Here is a 22,085-nt window from a genome sequence, read left to right as displayed (position 1 = left end):
CCTTGGTAGAAGGCTGCTTTAATAGAAAATATAGGTTTTTCTAAGAGATTCAAACTTTTACAAACACTTAGATACATTTTACAAACTTATACTTGAGACACGTTCAAACGTTTTTTATAACAAACACCGACACTAAAATACTTATGAATTCACCAGCTTAATGCTGATAAACTCTTTCAAAATAACTTGTATTCTCAGGTCATCAGTAGACAGGTACCGATGCCAGCTTTTGAGAAGATGGAGCGCATTCAAGACTCATCATATTATTATTTTGATTTACCTTATATTTTTGGTGTCTAAAACTGTACAGAACACGCTTGTATTAAAATTATATATTTAATGCAATGGATGATGTTGTTTGTTTATTTACATTTACTGTGTTGTGATACTTTACATGACGTCCTCCGCCCCAGAACGTTTCCGCCGTTCTTGGTTTTGGGGTGTGACAGATTGGTATCAGAGCATTGTTTATAGTAAATCAAGTATATCAACCCATAAAAGATATACTAAACTATAAACCCATTAGGGATTAAAGCACTCTGACCAAGAGTCTATACTTTAAAATATTAAAATATTTAATTAAGTATACTAGTCTGCATTCATACTAAAATCAGTGTCACAATGACAAGAACAAAAGTATTTCGATTGTTAAATATCACAAGTGAGCTCGGGGATGTATGGTCAGTCCTGGGAATGGCATAGCCTGATCAACTATGCTAGTCCTAGGAGTGATTAGCATATGCCCTGGAATGGTTGTGATAGGTTAACAAGTCTAAAAACTTACCAAACCACAAGAAGATCAGTAGAACTTAAACTTAAAATACTATAGGTGTATTCTGTACTACTAGTTACACATATACTATATTCTTATACCTCTCTTCTCGCGTAGATCTAAAATGGCTGGCTTCCATCACGGCGACCCGTACTTTCCAAATGAAGGCAATGTCGGGTGGATCGATGAAGAGCCCGAAGATGAGCATCCAATCCCTTTGGATGATCACCTCGCAGAAGGCTTTTCTGATGGATCCGACTCCGAGCCTGAAGTCAACAACCTACCGCTTGTAGGTCAAGCCCCGAACAACAACCCTCGACCAACTTTTCCAGGTCCTACTCCCTTGTGGGCAAACAACTTGAATCGCTGGAGTGATGAATAGGGTCAACCCTTACCATACTTTAGGGACCGAAGCTTTGGCAACGTCAGCAATGGTGGCTCTGCTGACCGAGCTCTGCCTGTCATTATCCGCAGAATAGCTCGTAATGTCGAGCAAGGTCGAGCAGCCATCGACCGGGTCACGGAGATTGATGCCAACTCAGGTGTCAACACAGTCCGCATCCGCCGTCTTGAAGAAGACATGGAACGGACCCGGAGAACCAATGAAAACCTGCAGCAGCAGCTGGCTGCCTCACGAGCTGAAAAGGAACTTCAAGCTTGTTAGAGGGCTTAGGATCGACACCTTCAAGAGATGTTTCGTCAAGTGTCCGACCTCAGGGCTCGCCCAGGGAATTCCCACCGTCATTGGATGATGTCTAGTACATCTCTGTCTTTTGATTAAAGAATAGCCTTTAACATCTGTGCTCTAAGTAGCACTTGTCTGTAAAATATTCCTAACTTTCAGTACTCGTATTAGGAATCTAAGAGCTGTCAAACTTTTCTATATGGTATGATGTAAGACCTACTGTTAGGTCGATTTTCCCGGAACTTATTACATCAGTAATACCAGTATTAGTGAAATCTATCTAATATGTGGGAAAAATCTATACACTTGTGCTTTCCTACTAATATTTCTTATTGTGATTTCAAACACTCATTCAACTGTTGGGCTATGGTTAGTTAGTCCATGTGTCACTCTCACATTTCTTACAAATTGATTCTTACCATTTTTCTTATCTTTATAAACTTATAGCTGAAAGATGCCTCCTCGCAAAACTCCCAGAAATAATCCTGCACCACCACCTCCTCCGCCTCCGGTCATCGATACTGTAGCCCTAAATGCTGCCGTAGCTGCAGCAGTGGCAACTGCCATGGCTCAGTATCACTCTTCTGATGCCAGCAGAGGTGGAACCCCTGTGGAATCAACCCCGGTTGAAACCCCTTTGCGCTCGAGAGAGTGCTCATACAAGGATTTCACAAATTGCAAACCGAAGCCTTTTTACGGCACCGGCGGAGTCATTGCCCTCTCACAATGGCTCGAGAAGACTGAATCAGTCTTCGAAATCTGTTCATGCCCTGCGGCGAGTAAAGTCAAGTACGCCACATGCACCATTGAAGGAAAGGCCCTTACATGGTGGAATGGCCATGTTAAGGCACTAACTCTCGTCGTAGCCAATGACATAGGCTGGGAAACAATGAAAGACCTCATGACTGAGGAATACTGCCCGAGGGGCGAGATCCAGAAACTGGAGCAGGAACTTTGGAACCCGACGATGAAGGGTACCAACGTGGTCGCTTATACTGTCCGATTCAGTGAGCTGGTGCCCCTCTGCCCCAATATGGTTCCCACCGAGGGGAAGAAGATCGAGAGGTACATATGGGGCAAGTGCCTCCGTATCAGGGGAATGTTCTAGCATCAAACTCCGCTACCTTCGACAGTGCCAAACGATTGGCACAACGACTCATTGACCATGGAGTCAAAACCCCTGCAACCACAACCACCTTAGCCATCTCGGAACCCTCCAAACCCGCTGATACTAAGCGGAAATTCTGGGATGAAAAGAAGAAGCAACAGGCTACCAAAAAGCAGCAAATTGTGGCAATACATGCCGCAATAACCCCTGCTGCTGCTCCCGTGGGTCGGTATGTTGGAAGTTCGCCCAAGTGCAACAAATGCAACTACCACCACAACGGCCCCTGCCGTGAAATGCAGTGCTCTAACTGCAACAGGAAAGGACACACCGTCCGTTTCTGTAAGTTCCCGACACAACCTATCAACCAAGTCCCTAGCTTTGGCGCGAGCCCGACCTGCTATGGATGTGGCGAAGCAGGCCACTATAAGAGGGACTGCCCCAAAGCAAAGAATGCTGGTGGAGCAGGAAGGGTACTAGCTATATGCCACGGGGAAGCAGTTGCTGACCCGACAGTGGTGACTGGTACGTTCCTCCTCGATAACTCCTATGCATGCATTCTGTTCAATAGTGGAGCGGAGCGAAGCTTCGTAAACCATAAATTTGCTCGCATGCTTAATCAACCACCGCATGCACTCAAAGAACTATTCACAGTAGAAATGGCTAATGGAAAAACTGAAAGTACGAGTAGCATATACTTAGGTTGTACCCTAACTCTAGATAAGCAGTCATTCCCAATCGACCTCATGCCAGTCTCAATAACAAGTTTTGACGTTATCATTGGCATGGATTGGTTAAGCCTTCATCGCGCCGACATCATGTGCTACGAGAAAGCAGTCCGTCTAAACCTTCCGTCTAACGAAACTCTTATAGTCTACAGCAACAAACCCGGTGCAAGTCTTCGCATCATATCAAGTATTCAAGCACAGAAGTATCTGCGTAAGGAATACCATGCATTCCTTGCTCACGTCGTTGACACGAGCCTCGAAACGAAAGAACTAAAGAACATCCCTGTAGTGAGCGACTTCCCCGACATTTTCCCAGAAGAACTACCTGGGTTACCTCCGCAACGACAGGTCGAGTTCAGAATCGACTTAGTCCCAGGAGCTACCCCAGTAGCCAAGTCGGCCTACCGCTTAGCACCAGCTGAGATGCAGGAACTCTCTGGTCAACTTAACGAACTGCTCAGCAAGGGCTTTATAAGACCGAGTTTCTCACCTTGGGGAGCACCGATCTTGTTCGTTAAGAAGAAAGACGGATCATTCTGTATGTGTATTGACTACAGAGAACTCAACAAACTGACAGTCAAGAATTGTTACCCTCTGCCTCGCATAGATGATCTATTCGACCAACTGCAAGGGGCGAACTATTTTTCTAAGATTGATCTGAGATCCGGATATCACCAGTTACGAGTGCTAGAGGAGGATGTGCCGAAGACAGCCTTCCGAACTCGTTATGGACATTACGAGTTCGTGGTGATGCCATTCGGATTGACCAATGCGCCCGCAGTCTTCATGGATCTGATGAATAGAGTATGCTGACCTTACTTGGATCAGTTCGTCATCGTTTTCATTGACGACATCCGGATCTACTCCCGAAGTAAGAAAGAGCATGGCGATCACCTGCGACAAGTTCTAAAGTCATTACGAAAAGAGAAGCTTTATGCGAAGTTCTCGAAATTTGAATTTTGGATCCGGAGAGTCGAATTCTTAGGACACGTGGTAAGCGAGGAGGGAATCCACGTGGACCCATCCAAAATTAAAGCCATTGAGAACTGGTCAGCACCTAAGACGCCTACATAAATTCGTCAATTTCTAGGTCTCGCTGGCTACTACCGCAGATTCATACAAAACTTCTCTCGAATAGCGAAACCTCTTACAACCCTAACCCAGAAAGGCGTGGCCTTTGACTGGGAAGAGAAACAAGAAAGAGCATTCCAAACGCTCAAACGAGCCTTGTGCACCGCACCAATACTATCCCTTCCCGAGGGAACAGAAGACTTCGTAGTCTATTGCGATGCATCGAATCAAGGGCTCGGATGTGTCCTGATGCAGCAAGGTAAGGTCATCGCCTACGCCTCGAGACAGTTGAAGACACACGAGGTTAACTACACGACCCACGATCTTGAACTAGGAGCAGTGGTGTTTGCTCTGAAGATCTGGAGACATTACTTGTATGGAAGAAAGAGCACTATCTTTACCGACCACAAGATTTTACAAGACATTTTCGATCAAAAGGAGCTCAACATGAGACAACGACGGTGGGTCGAGCTACTCAGTGATTACAAATGCGATATTCGTTATCATCCGGGTAAAGCCAACGTAGTAGCAGACGCCCTAAGTCGGAAGGAATATTCTGGTCGCAAAGTCCAATCATTGTCAATAACCATCCATTCACACTTGTCTAAGCAAATTCAGGAGGCTCAACTTGAAGCCATGAAACCTGAAAATGTGACGAATGAATCCCTTAGAGGAATGGACAAGAATTTAGAAGCCAAGGGTGACGGAGCCTTATATTTCATGAACCGGATCTGGACACTGAAACACGGTGGTTTCCGAGACTTGGTCATGACCGAGGTACACAACACTTGGTATTCCGTCCACCCAGGTTCAGATAAGATGTATCTGGATCTTAAAAAGCTATACTGGTGGCCTAATATGAAAGCAGAGATTGCTACCTTCGTAAGTAAATGCCTTACTTGCGCAAAGGTTAAGGTCGAGTACCAGAAGCCCTCTGGTTTATTTCAACAACCAGAGATCCTGGAATGGAAGTGGGAGCGGATCACTATGGATTTCATAACCAAGTTGCCCAAGACAACGGGTGGACTTGACAGCATATGGGTCATCGTTGATAGATTGACCAATTATGCACACTTCCTACCTATCAAAGAAACCGACAAGATGGAGAAACTTACGAGAACATACATTAGGGAAATCGTATGGCTACATGGTGTACCTATGTCCATTATCTCCGATAGAGATAGTAGGTTCACCTCAAGATTTTGGCAATCACGACAACATTCCCTAGGAACAAGGCTGGACATGAGCACAGCCTACCATCCTCAGACCGACGGACAGAGTGAGAGATTGCTACCTTCGTAAGTAAATGCATTACTTGCGCAAAGGTTAAGGTCGAGTACCAGAAGCCCTCTGGTTTATTTCAACAACCAGAGATCCTGGAATGGAAGTGGGAGCGGATCACTATGGATTTCATAACCAAGTTGCCCAAGACAACGGGTGGACTTGACAGCATATGGGTCATCGTTGATAGATTGAGCAAGTCTGCACACTTCCTACCTATCAAAGAAACCGACAAGATGGAGAAACTTACGAGAACATACATTAGGGAAATCGTATGGCTACATGGTGTACCTATGTCCATTATCTCCAATAGAGATAGTAGGTTCACCTCAAGATTTTGGCAATCACGACAACATTCCCTAGGAACAAGGCTGGACATGAGCACAGCCTACCATCCTCAGACCGACGGACAGAGTGAGAGGACCATCCAAACACTGGAAGATATGTTGCGAGCCTGCGTGATTGACTTTGGGAAGGCATGGGATACTCATTTACCCCTTGTCGAGTTTTCCTATAATAACAGTTATCACACGAGCATCAAGGCTGCTCCATTTGAAGCTCTCTACGGCCGAAAGTGCAGATCCCCTCTATGCTGGCTGAGATGGGTGATACCCAATTAGCCAGGGGGCAAGCTTCTGACAGTACTCTCATCGGTCCGGAGATCATTCGGGAAACGACAGAGAAAATCGTTCAGATCCGTGAACGATTGAAAGCCTCTAGAGACCGACAGAAGAGCTACGCTGATAAACGAAGAAAACCTTTGGAATTTCAGGTGGGAGACCGAGTCCTTCTCAAAGTCTCACCCTGGAAGGGCTTGATACGCTTCGGCAAGCGTGGGAAGCTTAATCCGAGGTACATAGGGCCTTTCGAGATTCTTGCAAGAGTCCGCCCCGTAGCTTACAAACTCGACCTACTAGACGCACTTCATAACGTGCATTCTACATTCCACGTATCTAACTTGAAAAAGTGTCTATCCGACGAGACTCTTGTAATCCCACTCGACGAGATCGAGATCAACAAGAGCCTCAACTTCGTGGAAGAACCTGTAGAGATCATGGACCATGAGGTTAAGAAGACAAAACAAAGTCGCATACCCATCGTGAAGGTTCGCTGGAACGCCAAGCGGGGACCTGAATTCACATGGGAATGCGAAGATCAGATGAAACAAAAGTACCCTCATCTCTTTCATGTTCACTAGTATCTTTACTACTTTAAATTTCGGGACGAAATTCCCTCTAACGGGGGGATGATGTGACAACCCGATATTTCAACTCTTTGTAATGACCTAAAAAGTCAAGTATTGTAACCACTTTTGAGTTAATAAAATTAACTTTGATAATAAAATGTCCAAAAAGTTCTATTTAAATTCCTTCTATGTTTAAATGTCATTAAACCATGATCGTACGTAAAAAGAGCGCCCAAATCTGACTTCGTATATTGAAGTTAAGATTTTTCCAAGTTCGGCTTAGCAACAGACAACTAAAAACTCGAATCGGAGATCGAGCGACTTTTGGCCGGAATGACCTAAATGAGAATCGAAGGTCTCGACAATGGTATTTCAGCGGTGAAAAGTCTGGCAAAAACCGACGTCAGATAAAGAAGGTATGAATTTTTAAAGAAATTCCTTAATCACATCATTTTATAATTATATAATATAAATAATTTCGGAATTTGCCAACGGAGTCTAAACGAAAGTTGTAGGCGTAGTCTCACCTACGTGTGGATATAAAGAACGTCGAACACGGAGTTCGTATGAAGGAGATATGAATTTTAGAAGTTTATTTAAAATAAATATAAATTTAAATATAAATTCTTGGTAATATCCGAAGGGGAGTCAGCAGATAGGACCGGAGTACGCCCTGCGTACCCTCGTACGCCCCACGTACTCGAATCAAGGGCCTCAGATCGTCCACGTCGCCCCTACTCCTCTATGCTCTCCCATCCGAAGTGCGTAAGCGATGACGTCCCAGTACGCGCTGCGTACCCTCGTACGCCCAGCGTACCGAGGCGGTTCAGCACCCCTATAAAAGGGATGCGAGGGTTTCCGAAAAACTTGCCCATTTCTATTTTCTCTTAGGTTTTGCCTCGTTTTCCGTGCCCGTTCAAACCCGAAGCTCTGGTCTTTTTGCTCAAGTCCTGAGGATCGATTTTACTCCCGAGATTCCCGAGAATCCCGAGAAAAATCTGTTTCCCAAGACGAAACTCTGCCCGGTTTTCCATCTCGCTATCTTCAAACTTTCAAGTGAGTTCATACCCCTTTAATCAACCTTTGAAATGATTTTTAAATGTTTTAAATACTTATGGGGGGGGATACAAGTTAAATACTTATAGTTATTGCTTCAATAACATGTGGTTGCATTAATCACATGTGATTAATAACTAGGGAAACCAATGATTTTATCACTGTTCTAACTGTCTATCAAACTGTTTTACATCAAAATGTTTTACAAACCCTTTTACTTTTCAGACTTATTTACAACTGTGATTCAAACAAATGTTCCTTATACTTAGACTGTTTTATCAAACCTATGCCTTCAAATTGTTTTATAGATTGACATCAAGTCGATCTTTTCTTAAAATAATACTTATGTTTCAAATGTCTTATAAAAACTTATTTATGCTTTTATATTATAAATTGCATGCCCATATATGTATAGATGTATAAATAATGTTTAAAGGGCTTAGGAAGGCCATCCACCCTATTTCCTTTTTCTCGATTTGGATGTGGTCTGGTGGGATTTCGGGTGACCATCCGAAGGTCGTTTCAATATTAATTATATATCAAATATACATATATAGACATAAAAGTACTTCCATATTCATACGTACTAGACACACCATTAGTAAGTTACCATCGGGGTAACACAGGATCATACCATTACAACTGCTAGATCAATGAGTCAGTTCATTCATGAGTCCATATACAAATATACTATGAAAACATATACAACTATACTAGGAAGAGAACATATACAACTATACTAGAACGAGAAACATTACCCTTACATTAATAAGTTAACAATTGTGATCCACTGTATCGGAGCATGCCTTAAATGTCATGGCCCGAGTTGTAGCCAGAATTCTCTTGGAGGGAGAGCGTGAGTTTGCATATAGATCTATACTGGATTGACTATCCTACACCTTGCTGCTAGCTACAGCCGGACCTGCAGGTCTGCGGGTGCCAAACGTCATTCCGTTATTACGACCATTCGTATGTCGTTGTTACCAGTCGATAGCATGGTGCAATTATCACATTTTACCTTAATATAAATCCGGTTTAAGGTAGTTAGTACAGCAGTAGTTACTATAAAACTATGCTATAGTACTACAATGATTTACCCATTACATATTTTTAGTGATAACCTCACTTGAACTTTAATGTACAAACTATATTTTGTTAAAATATAGTTGCACTTGGGAAATTACACACTTTTACAACAAACGAACATACAAAACAGTTAAGCCTTGGTAGAAGGCTACTTTAATAGAAAATATAGTTTTTTCTAAGAGATTCAAACTTTTATAAACACTTACATACATTTTACAAACTTATACTTGAGACACGTTCAAACGTTTTTGATAACCAACACCAACACTAAAATACTTATGAACTCACCAGATTAATGCTGATAAACTCTTTCAAAATAACTTGTATTCTCAGGTCATCAGTAGACAGGTACCGATGCCAGCTTTTGAGAAGATGGAGCACATTCAAGACTCATCATATTATTATTTTGATTTACCTTATATTTTTGGTGTCTAAAACTGTACAGAACACGCTTGTATTAAAATTATATATTTAATGCAATGGATGATGTTGTTTGCTTATTTACATTTACTGTGTTGTGATACTTTACATGACGTCCTCCGCCCCAGAACGTTTCCTCCGTTCTTGGTTTTGGGGTGTGACAGTAAAGCATCGGATACCCAAATTTACCAACTAGTTGAGTCCTTTACAATGGTAGCATTTAAAGTTTCTCCGTTTGAAATCTTCTATGGTCGTAAGTGCGACTCCTCTATGCACTGGATTAAAGTAGGTGACACACAACTAGCTAGAGGTTTGATTTTCAGACGGCACCTTCGCTGGTCCGTAAATTCATCCAAGAAACTACCGAGTAGGAAGTACAAATCAGGAAAATGAAGTGAAGCTTCCAAAGTCAAACAGAAAAGCTACGCCTTCAATACGAGGAAAACCTTGATATTTCAGGTTAGTGACCACGTCATTTGAAGGTCTCACACTGGAAGGGCATGATACGCTTCGGAAAGCATGGAATACTAAATCCAATGTGCGTAGGACCATTCGAGAATTCTTGATAGAATGGGTCCAGTAGCTTACAGGCCCCGAATACCTAGAATGTTCAATAAATTACACCCTATCTTTTCACGTCGTTAGCTTGAAAAAGTGTTGTCCAATGGTAGTACGGTACCCTTGTTATTCCACTCGATTAAATTGAGTTAAACGAGAGCCTTAGTTTTGCGAAAGAATCCATAGAAATCCTATACGGAGAAACGACACATAGAAACCTTAGACATGGAATTCTAGAGAACAAAAACAAAATCGTACACTAATAGTGAAGTTTCCCTGGAATTCATATCGAGAACTTGAATTCACTTAAGAGCGAAATGATCAAATGAAACATGAGTATCCGTACCTTTCACATTCATCCATGTGTATCTCTTAGACTTAATTTTGGGACGAAATTCCCTCTAACGGGGGGATAATGTAACAACCCGTTATTTTCTAGCCTTTGAAGTCAACAAAAGTCAACCCAAGGCCACTTGTGCTCAATAAAAGTCAACTTAAAATAGCGTCAAAAATAAATTGATCAATATTCTTTTTTGGGTTAAATAAAGTAATAGATATTGAAACAGGGTTTCCAAAAATATAAAGAACACTAAAATCCGAGTTACAACAAAGAAGTTATGACCAATCGAAAATCCACATCAAAACCGGCAAATCACTGTTTGACGTAAAACGTGAATTTCTAATAAAACACTTTTTAGCCTTAACAATCTAAATGAAAGTCGTAGAATGCATTAACTTGAGAGTGTCCATAAAAAGAACGTCTAAACTTGACTTCATATGAAGAAGTTATAATTTTTCTAATTTTCGACACAGCGGTACACAACTCGAAACTTGAGTTTTAGTTTGAACAACTTTAGGACAATACAACATAAACGAGAATCGAAGGTCTCATAAATTGTAGTACATCGGTAAAAAGATAGATGAAAACGGACGTCTGATGAAGAAGTTATGAAATTTTAACAGACCTTGCCTATCCCAGCCTGTTAAAAATATAACATTATAATAAAGTCAAATATAGCCAACGGAGTCTAAACGAAAGTTGTAGAGTATAATCTCACCTATGAGTGGATATAAAGAACATAAAAAACAGAGCTCGTTTGTGAAGCTTATGAATTTTTGATGTTCTGGGCTCAAATTGTGAAGCTGGTGCAAAGGAGTACGCCCCGCGTACTCGGTTACGCCCAGCGTACTCGGACGCTAGGCCCCAGATGGTCCACGTTGCTCCTCCGTCGCATGCGTACACGTATCTCACTCATGCTAACACATCCGAAGCCAGGTAGCACCTACGCCCAATGTAGTCCGAGGGTCAGCCAACTATAAAAGGGGACCGAGGTCTCCGAAACCCTTGAGAAAATAATCTTATCCAGTTAAAACTCTGCCTGCGTGAAGCCCGATTTTTCATTAGAAACTCGCGGTTACCTCGAAAAAGCTCATTCCTAGAAGCGAAACGCTGACGGAATGACCACTTATCAGGTGAGTTCATACCCCTATAATCTACCCTTTTAAATGATTTTAAATGCTTATTAGGGGGGAGGGAGGAATACAAGTTGAACACAATTTAATTGTGTTAGCCACTGAATGTGATATCAATCACATAAAAGATTTCCTTAAGTTTTAAATCTTTATTTTTACAATAAAGGATTATCCAATAATTGCATGATGACTTAAAGTCATGTGGACTCTTTTCAAAATAACATTACTCTTTTAAGATACCATTAAAGTCTTTAAAATGTATTTATAATTATGTTAGCTTATACACTGTCAAATTCATGTTCATATATGTATACGTATATAAATAAGACTTAAAGGGATTAGGACTGATGAGTGTCCTTATTTCCTTTTCCTTGTTTGGATGTGGGCTTAAGGTGGGGTTATTTTTCCGAAAGTCGTTACTTTCTTAATTATATATATATATATATATATATATATATATATATATATATATATATATATATATATATATATATATATATATATATTATACATATGAGAATATAAAAGGTTACTTCAATCGGTATCATTACCATTGTATCACGCTGAGCAAAGGGGTACACTCATGAGAAATCATTCTAATCAGATAGAAAGTATAAATGATAATAGGTATAATTTATGAAACCAACGAGAAATCTATTTTCTAGATAAGTATACGAGCTTTAAACTACTTTGTCAAGAAAAGGATATAATTCGATCTTTACTCAAACTAAAATGTGATGGTACGTCTCCAGGACATAGAAATACTTTCTATGTTACATCCTTGTAACTAGAGTCTCCTAGAGGGAGAGCGGGCATTATGTGTACAGATCTATACGGGACTGGCAATCCCACATCTCGACTGCTAGCTACAGTCTGGCAGACAAGCCATGGGGTGACAAATGTCACATATTCGTTTTCGACATTAGTAGGTCATCGTGTTCATTCTAGTCCAACGTGGTTACAACTTTATCACATTTTAACCCTAATTCACCAGGTTAATATTAGGGTAGTTATTCACCAGTAGTTTATTCTTTTTAAGAAATACTACTGTAGTAATCACTTTCCATAATCAAAACGGAGCGGTTTATGGCGATTTAAAACTACTTATCAGAATGCTTTCATGGGGACTTAAAACTACTTATCAGAATGGTTTTATGGTGATTTAAAACTACTTGTTAGAATGGTTTTATGGGGGTTTAAAACTACTTATCACAACGGTTTTATGAGGATTTAAAACTACTTATCAGATGGAAGTTAGTCATTCATTCTCTTTCAACTAGTATAACATAAAGGACCTTTAGTGGTTAATTCTATAAACTCCTTAGTTTATACACCAGAGTTGTATATAGTTAGTATCCAATTGACAGTGAAATGTGTGACTTCCACCTTACTTCTTGTTCCTTGTTTGGTTGTGGGCTTAGGGCAGATTCACCCATTTAACTATCCATTAGATATTAGGTTATATATAACTAGTATAAACTAAGTAATTGTAGAGGGAACTGTTGAGGTTATCATTTTATCACATCAGGAAATATAGGATTTCCTGGAGGAACCAACGAACTTTTCCAAGAACTTAGAGTATACTTTATATAGCTAAAATACTTATGAACTCACCAGCTTAAATGCTGATCCTCTCTTTCAAAATAACTTGTATTCTCAGGAATCCAGTAGATAGGTACACTTTCGAAGCTTTTGAGAAGACTGCCTAGTACCGTGCTGCGTCTTCTATCTGTTACCCTATGTACTTTGATGTTTGAATATGTAGTGTTTAAACACCTATGTAAAACTTATACTTATTAATGCAATGGTTGTTTTTACTTTGATTACTATAATGTTTGTGTTGTGTTACTTACATGATGTCCTCCACCCCCAAACATTTCCGCCGTTCTAGTTTGGGGTTGTGTCAACTTTGGAGTTTTAAACATAATTAAATATTCGGGAAGTGGGTTCAAAACATGCAAAAGCGAAACACAATAATGAATAACATATTTTTGATACCAACAAATTCTTGTTATTAAGTTTCTACAAAATAAACATCAAAACAGTTACAATTAATAATGTTAAACATTTTTGAATTAAATCAAACAAATGCATGTATGTCCTAGCCACTTCATTTGTAGATAAAATGTCTTATGACTTTGTTTGACTAATAAAATTGGTCGGTGATATTGGCTTAGTAAATGGATCGACAACATTATCTTCTGATATGATACTATTGACAATGATGTCTTAAAATTGAATCAACAATGCAATGATAATTCTTAAGTATATGGCATATGAGCTTGTGTGATTTGGGATCGATGCTTGAGGTAAGCTTGCCCTTATAGTCATAAGAACTTTCAAAAGGATCATTAGTGATTGAATTTTGAAGAATGATTTCACTAATTAATTTATTTCAATCACATACTTTACATTCAGACAAGATGTAAGATACTCTAAGGACACAAGGTAATATACTTGTTTTTGATTCATCTATTCATGGCAAGTTGATCTGATCAGATGTATCATGATCAAGGCATAGAAGTCATCAAATCTGTTACATGTCATGATCGATCCCACAAGAAAATGTCTGTAGGATGCAACTCATATCTTCTAGCTCAATTATAGAAGAAGTAAATTAGAATTTGTCGAAGGTCATAGTATACTTTATTAGCATGAACTTTCAAGAAGCTTTAAGTCTCGAGTTTCCTCAAGATTCAAGGATTTTAGCTTAATCCAATTAATTACTAAGATAGATCCCTATGTACTATTTCCCCCATCTTATTCTAGGCGAATCAGTTCCAAAGGTAAGACATGTTATTACACCCGCTGTTATGGGTAGAAATTTTAACTTACTATTTCTATATCTTGAACCTTGTCATAGCCCCAGCCGAGGCGGTGGAACATGCCCGACTGGGTGACTTAGTTCATAGGTCACAAGCAATTGAATATGTAGCACAAGTACAACAATAACAAAAGAGTAGTTGTATTTCATCTTGAAGTATGAATACAAGGTTCTTATAGATAATAATAGAGTACATGAGTTGCCTTAAATAGATAGGTAGATATAAGAAAAACTAGAAAACTAGATTGCCTGAAATCCATGACTATCATCTAAAAACTTGATTAGTGTTCCCTAAGAATACATGTAATTTTGAGGGTCAACACAAGTTTGGTGAGAGTTTTAGGTTTTCTACTAGTGTAGTAATGACATTTTTATAGTGGCCAAAAAGTATTTTCTTTGTAAGTGCTTAAACTTACAAATGAATAGTTTTTCACTATAAAACCCTTAACTAATGTATACAAATAACTCTCATGGTAGTGGTCACAAGTACATGTATAAATTCCAAGTTATAATGTTTACAACTTATATATATATATATATATATATATATATATATATATATATATATATATATATATATATATATATATATATATATATATATATATATATCGTGTTTGTAACTAGTTTTTAGTAAACAATATGACAATGTTTAAACTAGTAATATTTCTAACCAATATATGATTTTCATGAGAGTTTTGCATAAACTAGATTAAGTGAGAACATGTATTCCCCTCCCCCCAAAATATATAAAAAAATATAAAATGTGTCCTTAAACACTCACCTTAGACACGTGAGTTCGGTTTAGATTTCAGAATACGATTGTGTTTGGGAAGCACCATGAGATAGCACCAACTAGCAACCAAATTTGAACCCAGTTTGGACTTATTTTAAATCCACAAAAGAACACATAACACTTGAGTCTTGAACTTGTAAAACACCAAAAATGATTGCAGCACAAGGTGGTGGAATGGTGGGCGAGAGGTGGTTTAACGGTGGCGAGGGATTGCTACTCGACACCAGCATTGTTGTTGTTTCTTTTTCTACCGACGTACGAGGATAGGGGAGGGGGAGAGGGTAACAGTTGGTAGGGGTATTTAGGTGGTGGTTGATCGTAAAATTAGGGGTGGAGAGGCATTGGTTCTTGGTGGTGGAGGGGCTGCACCGGTGGGGTATTCTAGTCAAAAGAGAGACACAGAGAGAGAGATAGAGAGAGAGAGGAGGGAGAGTGAAGGAAACCAAGGGCCTCCTTTTATAGCCCTCGCGAGCCTCATACAAGCATGCAAGCCATATTAACTTGGAAGATGAAACACAAGTCCATGCTTTGTACTTTGGATGGTGGAGTGTACACCAAGAGATAAGCTGATGGAAGAGGAGAGGGGTGGCGCATTTGGGTAAGACATGGGAGAATCTAAGTTGCCTGGTTTTTTGCTCATTCAAGAAAGCATGGAGTTTATGGTGAATGATAGAGCCGATTTCAAGGATTCCAAAATCGTCATAGTTTCATGTGCCAAGTTCCGACTTCTAATATTTTTTTTCAAAAGTTGCGAATTATTGATCCAATTTCAAGGATTCTAAAAACCCGAATTGACTAATTTTTTTAGTTGTATAACTCTAGGAAATCACGTTTAAAGATGCTCGTCTAATTGACCCAAAACGTCTGATTTTTTGACTTTTATAAATATTTTTACTAAAAATATTCGAGTATGAAATCATATAATAAACCATAAACTGAGTCCAAAAATGTTCTCATAATTCCCATCTGAGGTGTGCACGTGCCTCAACGGATCGAATCAATTTATGTAGTTTAATGAAAATCGATGTTATACTGATTTGTTTTCTTATGACGGTCGTATCTTTTGCATACAAACTCCGTTTTGGACTTTTTTTATATTTTCGGACTCAGGTGAACATGTACTACAAGACTAGAGTGTTTGCTTCGCTCAAAACTGCTTAATACGAAATTTCTGTTTTTCATACGTATTAACTAGGGTTATAGTTTGTGCTACACAATTCGTTTGAGATTTTCCAAAATTAGAAGTAGGATACCATATGATATCTTATTTTAATTGTATTAACATTGTTTATTTTCCAAAATATGCATTAAAGCTCAATAGGTCAGGTGACAAAGAAGTTCACGGTGAATTAACTGCTTATAGTTTTAGACCTAATTCCAGGATGTCACATTACCTCCTCGTTAAAGGAATTTCGTCCCAAAATTATTTCGTTCTAGTCCATTTTGTTCCACTAGTGGAGGGAGAACGACTAAATAGTTTTGGGTACTTCTATTCATCTGATCATCGCATTCCCAAGTAAACTCATGTCCTCAATGAGAGTTCTATCGGGCTTTTACTATAGGTATGTGACTTTGTTTGAGACTTTTGATTTCTCGATCCATGATCTACACCAGTTTCTCCAGGAAGTGAACTTTATTGTTGACCTGGATCTCATCGAGAGGAATGACAAGGTTCTCATTAGGGAGACACTTCTTAAGATTACATACGTGGAAGGTATCATGAACTTTGCTGAGTTCTTGAGGTAACTTAAGTTTGTAAGCCGCCAGACCCACCCTTTCCATGATTTCACAAGTTCTGATGTAGCAGGGATTTATTTTACCTCGTTTTCCGAATCTAATGACACCCTTCCATGGCGTGAACTTTAGCAGGATACGGTATCCTTCTTATAATTTTATGGGTTCTCGTCTCACGTCAGCATAGCCTTTCTGACGACTACATGCGACTTTCTATTCTTCCTTTATATGAACAACTTTTTCTGTTGTTTCATGAATGATCTCAGGACCAATAAGTATAGTATCTATAGCATGCTTTCTATCCAGTTGAGTATCTCCAACTTCTGCCCATCATATCGGAGAATGACATTTGCGTTCGTACAAGGCTTCGAATGGAGCAGCCCTTATGCTAGATTGATAACTATTGTTGTATGAAAACTCAACTCAGGGTATATGTATTATCCCAAATATTTCAAAAAAATTTAATCTTTTCAAAGCAACCCATTCAGTAATCAAAGTGTTTACAAAACGATTGTTTCCAAAACATTATTTAAAATCAAAGTCTCCAAAGATTCAATCAGTCATAAAACCAAGGATGTATACGGTCACACCTTCGCCTTTGACAATCATCTGAAGCACCTGAAACAATAAATTGAAACTGTAAGCACGAAGCTTAGTGAGTTCCCCGAAAGTACCACCACACAAACAAATCACGTAAACAAACACTCATGCCTGGTCCAATCAGCCTCAGGATGGAATACCAAGCATGTCTATGATAGGCCCAGTTATCCTAGGGATGGAATACCCTCATATCATAATCATGTTTGTGATGGGTTTTATCCATAAGAACATCCTATGTGCTCATGCAAACGCTAATTCTTGGATCTAGGTTTCTCTATTGTACATGCAATTCATCCAAGACTTTAAACCCTAGTTCTAGCATACAATTAATCATATTAACATGTGAAAGGGTTTTTAGATCTTACCTTGATTGTTATGTAGCAATAACAATCACAAATCCTCCTTGTAATGACTTTAGAAAGCTGAGAGTCACAATTGTCACTCCTCTAATGGTTCACAAACACCAAGAGCAAGAGGATGAAGAATAAGGAGAGAGGAGCCTGCCCAAAACATGTGGAAACCCTAAGATACAAGTTCACCACGTTTTTGAGTCTCAAGGGTTCTTTAAATAGTGAGGCTATTAGGGTTATCTAACAAGGAAACCCTAATTTGGATGCTTAAGCCCTAAGCAACCCATGTACTCCTTCCTTAAAGGTCTAGGACGATTTCTAATGGGTTTCCCCATAGAATTCGTCCACCCCTCTAATATGGAGTCCATTAGCTCAATATTCAACTATCATACAATTGACAGTTCTAGTCCCATAAGTTTAATTAATGTCTTTTAGCCACAAACTTAATTCTTATTAATTCTTTACTAATATTAATTAAACAATATGATTTCTCCTTTAATATATTATTCTCATAATACATTAATAAATCATAATTAATCCTCTCTCTCCATAATTCATCCTATCAAATTGCTTTGGCGAAGGCAACCCAAAAGGACCATGCACCATCGAGTCAAGTACATACCAAAATAGTTATGGACTTAGACACTAATCCAATAGTCTCCCACTTGGATAATTCTAATAACTATTATGCATATGACTTCAGATCCTGATCTGCAATAGTAGCTTTCCAAAGCCGCTGTCAACTCTGATCTTATCAGATACGCGTGTCCTTTAGACAAGGGATCATATATTCCTCCATTCTAGATATCGTATAGATATGAAACATGAACTTAATCATTCTCTCTATACTATTTCCCGACTTCCAATTTATGACGACTGACAACAGACTACAATTGAACCATCAAATTAGTCCTGGCTTGGCCAAGCGCTTAGGTGCCATCACTAAATCATCGAGGGGTCCAAATATATTTCTTTTATCCTACTTTGGATAAAAGGAATGGATAAACTTTGATTCAATGCTTGCTTGCACTTACTTACCGAATCACACACAATAATATGTTTTATAACACCAAGTTGCTGGTGCATTTACATATTATCAATGTGTAACCGATTCGCAAGATACAATTCACACATCTCGGTTTCAAGAATACAAGACGTTATCGTCTCACCAATCACTCATGATACAATTCATGAAGTGATCCAACCGAGCGTGGGTTTAATCCAATGCTCAAATCATATTCATAAGCACTCACGAACATTGCAGCAAACATTTGCTTATGTCTAATACACTTTAGACAATCCACACACCAATTCAAGACAGTCTTCATTCGTACCTACTTCCAACATACGAATGACTGTGGCCCGTTCGAATAATTTGACTGTTCTGAACCAATTAAATTATTTAGGAAGTCAAAACATGCAAAGTGAAACACAAGAATAATACTAATCCCATATGGCCTCAAACCTTTGAGTATAAATAAAACACCTTTTATTTATCACCATATCGATTACTCATTATTTGTTGTTTCGGGTAATCAACCTCTTACTTGAATTATAACTATACTTGTCCCATGCTCTTAGCATGCACACAATATTTACCTATGGTCCTTACTTTGTGAAATAGGTCAAATGAACACATTTCCAATCACACTCATTTCATAACTCCTAATCCTTTTCACAAGTGAAAGGATATCAAAATCTTGCCACTTATAGAATATGCTAGATTCTAACATCTATGCAATGATCCTTTCGTAATGTCATAGCACAAAAGTCACAATGACTATTTCCAATGAAATTACAAAGTCCTCTATCTGAGATTGTTACAATACAATTCCATAGACGCGATGTCTCTCATTCAAAGTACATTTCTTTGAATATCCTTTTGCATAAAAATTTCTAATCTAGATATAGATTCTCAATATCCAACTCCTAATATGGAACCATTTCCATATTTTCCATATGACAACTCATTATCAATAGAAACTTTTCTATTCATAATAATGTCGATATGGTGCATCCAATACTATACTTCCAACCACTCACAAGCGACCAATCCTCAACGAGCTTTGGATTGTGCTATGATAGTTGTTTAGTTATCTTAGCCAAAACCGATTCTTGTCCTTTTCCCCTATAAATGCGCTAGACATTTGGAACATTTTAGAATGGTCAAATATTATAGCACTTACAATCGATCCTTTACCCGAAGCGTATAAGACACAATGCATAATGTCTTACATAAAGATCTGACACTTTATCAATCTTCTGCCATAATATTTTATGTGTCACATTCTCACAATTCGATTTATGAATATGGAAGCCATAATCATAATCGAGATTTGAGAACACACTATGTATCCTTGACTAAATTTATTAACATTCCACAACCTAAGCCTTTAGATTTGAAATGAAGCATAATATTCTCTCCCTTAATTATAGCAAAAACAACTTTTCAACCCTTGCTACTTTGAAAAGTATAACTCTTGTTTTCTATAATTAATATTGCTAACTTGCAATACTTTCCATAATAATCATACAAGCACAACATTTATGCTCCCACTATCATGATGATTATTATCATATAAGCATAACACTTATGCTGCCACTACCTTTGACATGTATTCAAAAACCAGCTTAACTTCCAGAAAAACAATACCTATTGAATTTCTTAAGTTCATATATCTAATACCTAATGCTTTGATAATCTTTTATCTAATATTCTCAAACTTATACACCTTTTCCTTAGATAGCTCATATGTGTGTCTAAACAATTCAGACTAATTGCCAAATCTCATAATTCGAATCATGGAAAGGGATACTATAACCATAATCGAATTTGAGAATCCAATTTTCACAATTACTATCTTCTTAAAATCTCTCTTAGTGAAAGCATTTCCTCACATTCATCTTCATGAAGGAGGAAATCTTATGACACTTAGATTTTAATGGTGTATGTGTTCCCATCCATGTGAATTGTCAAAACCATAGTTTGCGATAAATCCAAACTCTTATGGACCGAAGTTTCTCAATCTTGATTTCTTGTATTATGGTAACACAAGTGCTCACCATGTCTTCCAAGTAGTTAAGCATCTCACCCTTTTCTATCAATGTACTTTTCATTGATCAAGGTGCTTGCCTTTTATGCGTTCAAATGAGAACTCATAGAACTCATATGCATAATTAACTCGATTGGAATGGCACAGAAACAAGATAATGTCAACACGATAGGTTGTAAACCTCAAGTCATGTGCTAGTGATGATCGATAAGGTTTATTTTGATTTGTTCTTGAACCCTTTCAAGACCATTAAGACTCCCATTGACTCCTTGACATATAAGATTCTCTTATCAATAAAAATTTCTTGACAAACAAATATTCAAGAGTTAGTGTAGCTTTTATTAACACTTCACAAAATCGGTCCTCGTTGGTCCTTGTCTAATCACAACTTACCAATTTCAAATGTGCAAGAATAAGAAAACCTTTTTCCAGATTCTACATTTGATGAATGTTATAAACCTTCTTAAGACTTGTCACTCAATGTCACAATCTTAACTCTAAGACTTGTTTTGGAACGAAGTATGATTGACTTCTTGATTTAACCATTTCTCCAATTCTTGATTCCTCTTCTCATACATACAATTGTACTAAGACTCACTTAGAGGATCAATTGAGATATGGTTCTTAATCATTAAGACCTATCATAAAACTTGATAAAAGGTACTCTCCCTTCTTCTTAGAATTGAGAAACTTTTATCGTTCTGCCTACTTGATTCTTCTTATTCGTTCTGCTATTGATTTAAACTCTTTTAATCAATTCAGAATTACACTTAATCTTATAAGTATAATCATATTTACTAAAACTTTTAGAAAATCATGACGAATATCTTTGTTACTCTTGTGGTGGACTTCATCAACACACAAATTTGTGTACTCGATCTCTTAGTCCTTCACTTGACACTTTGTCAACGAATTTGTCTAATTTCCAAATGTGGAAGTTTTTGATTCATCATACACGTTTCATGATTCCAAGTTTCTGTCCAATTGAAACTTGGACGATGAGAAACTCTCCCTATTTGGTAAATTCTTGACATTTCCACAAATAACATAATTAAGAATCAAATCCATTATTGCTTATAATAGAAATCTTCAAACATCAATTTTTCATGCATGCCATTGTAAGGATAAATAAATAAACAAAATCAAATTTTATTTTATTGCGGAAAAATTTGTCCTTACAATGCAATTCATTGAAAAAGTATGTTAATACATATTTCTTAGCAATCTATTCTAACTCTAAGTAGTAGCTCAAGATTCTAATCTTCAAGTAATGCGATCGAAATCCATTTCTTCACGATTAAATTCAG

This window comes from Lactuca sativa, chromosome 3 (assembly GCF_002870075.4).
Source record: "Lactuca sativa cultivar Salinas chromosome 3, Lsat_Salinas_v11, whole genome shotgun sequence".
NCBI classification, from domain to species: Eukaryota; Viridiplantae; Streptophyta; class Magnoliopsida; order Asterales; family Asteraceae; genus Lactuca; species Lactuca sativa.
Note: the sequence above shows the minus strand (reverse complement) of the source record.